Source organism: Periplaneta americana, chromosome 11 (genome assembly GCF_040183065.1).
Source record: "Periplaneta americana isolate PAMFEO1 chromosome 11, P.americana_PAMFEO1_priV1, whole genome shotgun sequence".
Taxonomy (NCBI): Eukaryota; Metazoa; Arthropoda; class Insecta; order Blattodea; family Blattidae; genus Periplaneta; species Periplaneta americana.
In genome coordinates, this window is record NC_091127.1 from 154,781,391 (window position 1) to 154,788,551 (window position 7,161).

Genomic DNA, 7,161 nt, shown 5'->3' on the forward strand with positions numbered 1-7,161 from the left:
GTGCCCAACTCTCTTGGCCTAGTGTTGAAAATGTCGAATGATGAGTTGTTACACATTGTGTTGTAACTAAATTGTGGTGTGGCATTCCAGAATGGTGGCGCCAAAGACGGCTACGACATGAACGTGGCGCCGGCATGGCAGAAGGGCTACACGGGGAAGGGCGTCGTCGTGTCCATCCTCGACGACGGCATCCAGACCAACCACCCAGACCTCGCTCTTAACTATGTGAGTACACCTGACAATTGATTTTTGTGTCAAGGGATTCTCCTTGCATCATTGATTATACGTAATTGTGTACTGTAGCGCTTTCAACCAAGCATTTTTTCTTTCTTGCTTTCTACAAGGTTACGGTATTGGAAATAATCACTTTGGTACGGTATACTACAACTTTATGAATAGTGATTGTCCTGACATCTCTGTCAATAACTTCGCGATCTGTATTTATGTTTAGATGAGAAATAACCAGGCTTCGAGACTTTGGACCCAATGCAATAAGTTTACTGTGCATGCACTATAGGTTGTTGATTCGCTGCAGATAGCTAGAAATGTATTGAGGTAACAACGTTGCTATTTAGAGTAGAGTACGGTAGTATGGGGAAACTAACATATGTACATTCTGAAAGTATATATACATAACACAATGATAATGTCAAAAGAATGTGAAAAGCATTGATTCTCCTGTCTTTATAAGCAATTGTGTTTAATTATACACAGTGTTAATGGTGGAAATAAGCATGTAGCAATTTTAATTTTTTCATTTATCCTATTGGTTGTCTTTAGGAAGTGCAGTTACAGTACCGAATTGCAATGTACCTACTACAAGATACATTCTCAGTGTCTCAAACGTAAATCTTTTTCGGTTATCTGCCAAAGTTTATACTGTAGAAAGCTGAGCTCTACGTCGCATTACGTGATTGGAGCAAAACGAAAAAACCTAACATCATTGCAGTCCCTGAGAGACAGTCCTTTATTCTCGGGTGACTCTATGTCCACTAATTTGCTGTTTATGTTACACAATGTTCCATAGCTGTTATTTTTACATAAAATTGATTTCCACTTCTGTTTTACACGTTTAGTAACCGGTATACTTGGTGTCTCATTAATTCTCTGCATCATTTTCTAAATCAATTTGAGGGCTTCCGGCATCTCTTGCTCTGACTTCTCTAACCGTGTAATAGTTTCAGACACAGTTTGTATGAAAACCAAATTATTCGTCAGAACCTTCAAATCCAGAGCGTTTTCCTTTGCGTATTTGTTGACATTCATTCTACAGTACCCCCACCCACTGTACACTTTACCACTATACTCAGTACGCCGTTATGCAGATTTCCCACTGAACTTCTCTATTGGGTCCGAAGTCTCGAAGCCTGGAAATAACTCTCGAATTACTCATATGCAAAGATGTGTTTAAGTATTTGTTAGTTTTGACCAAAAACTCCGGATATTAAAATCTTATTCCAGTAAAATCGTCGTATCCGGCACCCAAATAACCGGCAATACCAAAACAACGGCACTTTTGGCTAGACCAAAAAAAATAGTCATTCATGCGAAAGGGAAGAGTCTAACGAAGATATGAGTGGTTTTCGTAGATCGCACATGCAGCATATTGTGTTTACTCTTTACACTGTTCACGCGTGAAAACATAGACAAAAAACCCGTTATGTCCCTGGAGTAGAGGGTAGCATTGGTACCTGTCACTTGGACCTTGCAAACAATGCGCAGAAACGATATCTTTCAATTTAACACTTGAACTCGCCCGTTTCGAAGGGGTGTTGGATGAGTCTAAATATGAAAATGTGAAATTCTCTGTTCCTATAGCGCGTAAAAATTTCATTCGAGTGGTGGATAGTATCATGGCTTTTACCGCTAAGCGCTGCTGTTGCACAATGGATTCCGCGAAACGCAAGCGAAACGTTCTTACGCTCAAATCATCGAACGTTATTTCATAGTCTTTATAGTTGCGACGTTGGCTACACTGCTTTTCACGTCACATGACTCATATGACCGCCATTTAAAATTGCCATAAGGTTACGAAAACATTTTAAATATTTATTACACTATTATGTATTACTGTATTATAGTAATTATTATGAACAGATGAATGTACATTACCGTATTCAGTACAAAAAATAAACATTGTACGTATTTCAAACCTTATTTTTAATTATCTATATGAAAATTACTAAATTTCAACATGGGAAAAAAGTTTGTGCAGTACAGTGTATCTTTACATAACCTATAAATGCATTTTCCAATTATCTGGCAAAATCAGTTATCCGGCACTGGCTTTGTTCCACAGTTGCCGAATACGAGGAATTCTACTGTATTAAACGATATAGGAATTCACGTATTTTCAAAACCACCAATATAGAAAGTTGTTCTTCAAGCAAGTCATAGAAGCCAATTTTGCATATGTTACATTACAGAAATCTAAAAGAGCGTAATCATAATCTGACATGTTTTACACTCGTATGTACGATACATATGTATGTAACGTATCTGATGAGACGTTTTTGTTTACATTCTCCTCTCGCAAGTCTTGCGGAGTGAGTTACACTCACCCCCACAGCGAAACAATGACCTCAAGGAGCATTGCTAATCAACCAACCACATGACGTGACGCCTAACCTAAGTTATGCATTTTTTTTTCAAGTATCACACCAAAAGAGGTGTTTGCCTTGTAAGGTTTCCAGATTAAACATGAGGAGGCCAGCCTACAGTAATGCAAAACCATTATAATAAAAATATTATATGAACACAACAGAAATGATTAGATTAATTGGCTAGTGAAATTTTGATCTTCTGAAAGGAAATTGTTTGACTTCACCTATATAATTCACCTAATTGAAACTTCAGCACAATAGACATTTCAATATTTTTCTTTAATGATTGACATGGTGGGGTTGCGTTGGCTTATTGAAAGGCTGAATTGTCGCCATGACTTCTTGTATTGAACATACTAATGACGACATATGCTTAAAAACATCCTTGAGTTCTAGTAAAAAGTTTTGGATGTTGAAAGAACGAACAATTTATGAAGTTCATGTAATTCTGTCTGTAACGGTTGAGATGTTTGTCTAGATGCAGATTGAGAATTGATAGACGCTATATTAGCCCAAGTTGAAGTTGAGACCGATTGCATTCTGAGTTCACTTTGTAGTATTGGTTTCAACTTGGTGAGGTTAACGTATGAAATAAACTTAGGGCATTGACGATAACTCTCAGTATGTTTATCTCCACAATTTGGACATAGAGCTTCCTGTTGTGGTCCTTTCTTAGGACAATCAGCTATAGCATGTTCACCCGCGGACTTAATACATTTATTTTGGTGATGACACCCTGTAGCCACTGACCAAAAGCCTGACAAATGCCTACAAATGTAACACTGACGTATAGATTGTTTAGGTCGATTTGAACAGTCATTTTAATATTAAATAGTCCTATACATTGACGTAATGATTCACCGGCAGGCGAATTTTCTAAGGTTGCAATCCAAATAGGAAGTTTCGAAGCTTCTTTGAAATCAGTTGATTTTGAGGTAAATTAACGAACAGATTGAACTTGATAGTTCAAAACTAGAAGTTCTTGGTAAATTTCTTATTCTGAAATTGTAAGTGGCAGTCGTTTAGTGACATACTTAAACGTCCTTTCTAATGGTGAAATAAACGTATGAAATTCAGTGTTTTCAGAAATCAAGTGTTTAGTTAATTTATTATGGGCTTCTACTGTTTTTGGATGAATTTTTAATCCATGAATAGTAAATGTACATGTGAGGCTAGGGTCTCCTGCAATGTTTATAGACTTTTTAATGAAAGACAAATGATTGTTTACCTTTTTGACTACAATCTGTGGTGGTTTAATGGGCCACAATAAAGACGAAGTCTGGGCTTGAGTATTGAGTAGTGACTGAAGATATTGTTTCTGATATTGATTTTTATGTTGCTGATACTGTTGTTGCAGACGAATCTCTTGTTTTTCCTGCTTCTGATAATGCGCTGCTACTCTTTACAGCGTTGCAACACGTTACATTTCGTGTTCTCAAAACTATTGGACATATCAATGAACTTACTTGACAAAACTTGTTGGCATTGACTTGATTAGTCTAGTGACATAAAAGAAATCGAAGTCATAAACAATTTTGAATTCGATAAACAATTTTATTTAGGTGCTGTATACAATTTTTAGTCGCCATGGCTATCTGGCGCCCGGAATTTGTCTTCCCATGATTTTTACAATAAGTAAAACGCATCTACATACTATAAGTCTAGTTAAAGTTTGATATTAATAAATTAAGAAATAGGCCTATATATATATATATAAATGTCAATACAGACTTAAAATAAAACACAAATACGTCATTACTGACGTCAACATAACGTTAACGTTTAGCGTACGACGAGGTTGCGAAAACTCTGTTGCCAGAAAAGAAAGAGTAGTAATTTTATCCTCGGAAATTGGTCCAATATCTGAATCTTGAAGTGTGGCACAATTTTATTGAAGAGAAATGAATGCTATGAGATTAGATGTTTGCTTTAAAGTAATTTTCGGATAAATTCCGTGGATGTACTCTATCACAGATATCGAGTTTCGGTTTCTGTAATACGAATATACAACTCCAGCCTAGCCCCAACGGCGTAAAATGGAATACCGCATTACAAAAGAATAGAATTCCATACGTTGGTGTTGTTTTTGCAGTAAAACGTGCCACTTGGTGTAGCTGTCCCGACGTATGTTAAATGCTACTGTTCACTAACTGTTCCCAGCTTTTATTGGAGGATTGGGTAGAAGCGTGCGGTCTATATAAAAGGGGCCTTAAGATGGAAAATACCGCTTTGGTGCACAATTGGAACGTTCGTTTTTGGTAGGCAAATGTAGAGAGCAGATCGCTATCTTATTCAGGGCCGCGGCAGATATTTTGTGGTGGGAATCCCACAGACAATGTTCCCCTGAATCCTCGCGAAAATCGATTGCACACGCTCTAGGAACGCAGCTTACATGTTTACTTGCACGTCCACGTAGAAGAGGCTCTCTGGTAGAATTGCGTTTCCGAAGAAAAGTGTACGTAATATGAGACTGTATCTTTATTTACGGTGGCTGCATTTCTGCTGAAGGCGGCCGATCTCTGTAACCCGTGTTTTGTTTTGCGTTTCCTTTGAATTGATATAAATTAAATTCAACCGGTCATAGTGTTACTGCCCTTAAAATGGAACTTGGATGCACTCCGCCGTGGAATGTACGGTCGTGAGTTCGGATCACGTTTACGATAGTTTCTTCTTTATCTAAGAATCGGACCGTTATTGGCTCCTTGTAAACTACATTCATGTTTTTTTCATGCTTTGTCCTTCAGAGGCCTCTGTAGTGCCAATAACAAGATATTCTGCAATTTCAGTCGAAATGTTAGTCCACTGACATAATTACATTTGTTATTAATGGAGAAAAATTCGCTCCGGCGCCGGGGATCGAATCCGGGACCCCCAGTTCTACGCATTGGGCGCTCTAACCACTGAGCTACTCCGAGGCTCAATCACCAGCACCGATCGAATCTTTCTTCTTTGGCACTTTCCCTTAGTGGTCTTACTCTATGTTCGACATAGGTATATATTGACACATTATATAATATTAAGTAAATTGTCATTACGAAAGATGCGCACTCATTTCCGTGACTTTGGTGGTCGGGATTCTACGATATGTATGCACAATCTACGTAAAGATTAATTTTTTGGTCCTACAGAATTATCTGTTATGGTTACCATTGGTTATTAATGGAGAAAAATTCGCTCAGGCGCCGGGTATCGAATACAGAACCCCCAGTTCTAAGCACTGAGTGCTCTAACCATTGAGCTACGCCGAGGCTGTCATTAATAACAAATGATAATCACAATAGATAATTCTGTAGGATAAAAAAATTAATTTTTACTTAGATTGTTCACCAAGAGTGCATATAATATATTATATTGTGGAATCCCGGCCACCAAAGTCACTCAAATGAATGCACTCCTTGTGTAATGACCAGACATCGGATTCTAGGGCAAATGCCTATTTTGTTTCTTTAGGAGAAAAGTAAAAATAATTATTAATATTTGTGTTTCATGGAAATTGAAAGGTATTCAAAGACTTTTATAGTGCCCTAAAATGCCCTAAAACGGTTATTAGACCCTAATTTGTTAATATTCGCCTAAAAATGCCTAACTCACTGTAAAGTTTCGCATTTTACTCTTACTTTTTATAATTTATACATGCATTCACTGCGAAATTTAAGGCATTTAAAAAGTGGAAAGTTTGCTTCACACCGGCCATGAAACCATTGATAAAGGAAACAAAATGTTTTGAATCTCACGACACTCGCAATAGATTTCACCGAATTTAACATGTTTGGAGGCATAAATGCCGACAAAGAACCAACCTTAGTTTTGAAGCAGGCAACAATCACAACATGTGCTGCTACCGATTCAGAGATATACTATACTATAAAAATGACTGTTTTCGGTCTGAAACCGATTAGCTGTACTGCCCTTCAGAGTGTCATAAAATCACAATTTTTGGAGAAAGAGTGTTTTTGAAATATTTATGAAAAGTCGTAAAACTGCGAATTAGTAGGGTAAACCGTTACAAAATATTTAAAAGAATGGCCCTCCTAGTGTTAACACTACCAGGAAATACAACAATAAGTGGAACTTTGTATTTTTGTCCAATTGAATCTCAATAACAACGGTTCATTTGAAAGCTCGTTAACAGTTGCTCTTTCCCTCACCTTATTTGTGTTGAGAAGTTTTGAGCGGTAGGACGTTTTCCTGTGAAGTTTAACGCGATAATGCCGAAAAATATAAGTGCAAAATCTACATTGATCCGGCAATGGCTAACAGAATATTCAGAATTCACTTATGATGGAAAAATAATATTCTGCAAGATTTGTAGCAAACAGGTATGTAACAATAGTTGAGATATATAAATTCTATTAATTTTAATGAGTAGGCCTATAATATTTATACATTGACTGAGCTATCCTGAGGTATAATTCTTTTTAAGACCACTACACTTTAACCTTTTAAATTCCGATAGTTAAAGTATTTGCAGGTCATTAAAATTTTGATTGTTCGAACCCACTAACTTTGTGATAGAAATACGGCAATACAACAATTAGGATTTTATTTTAATTCAGTT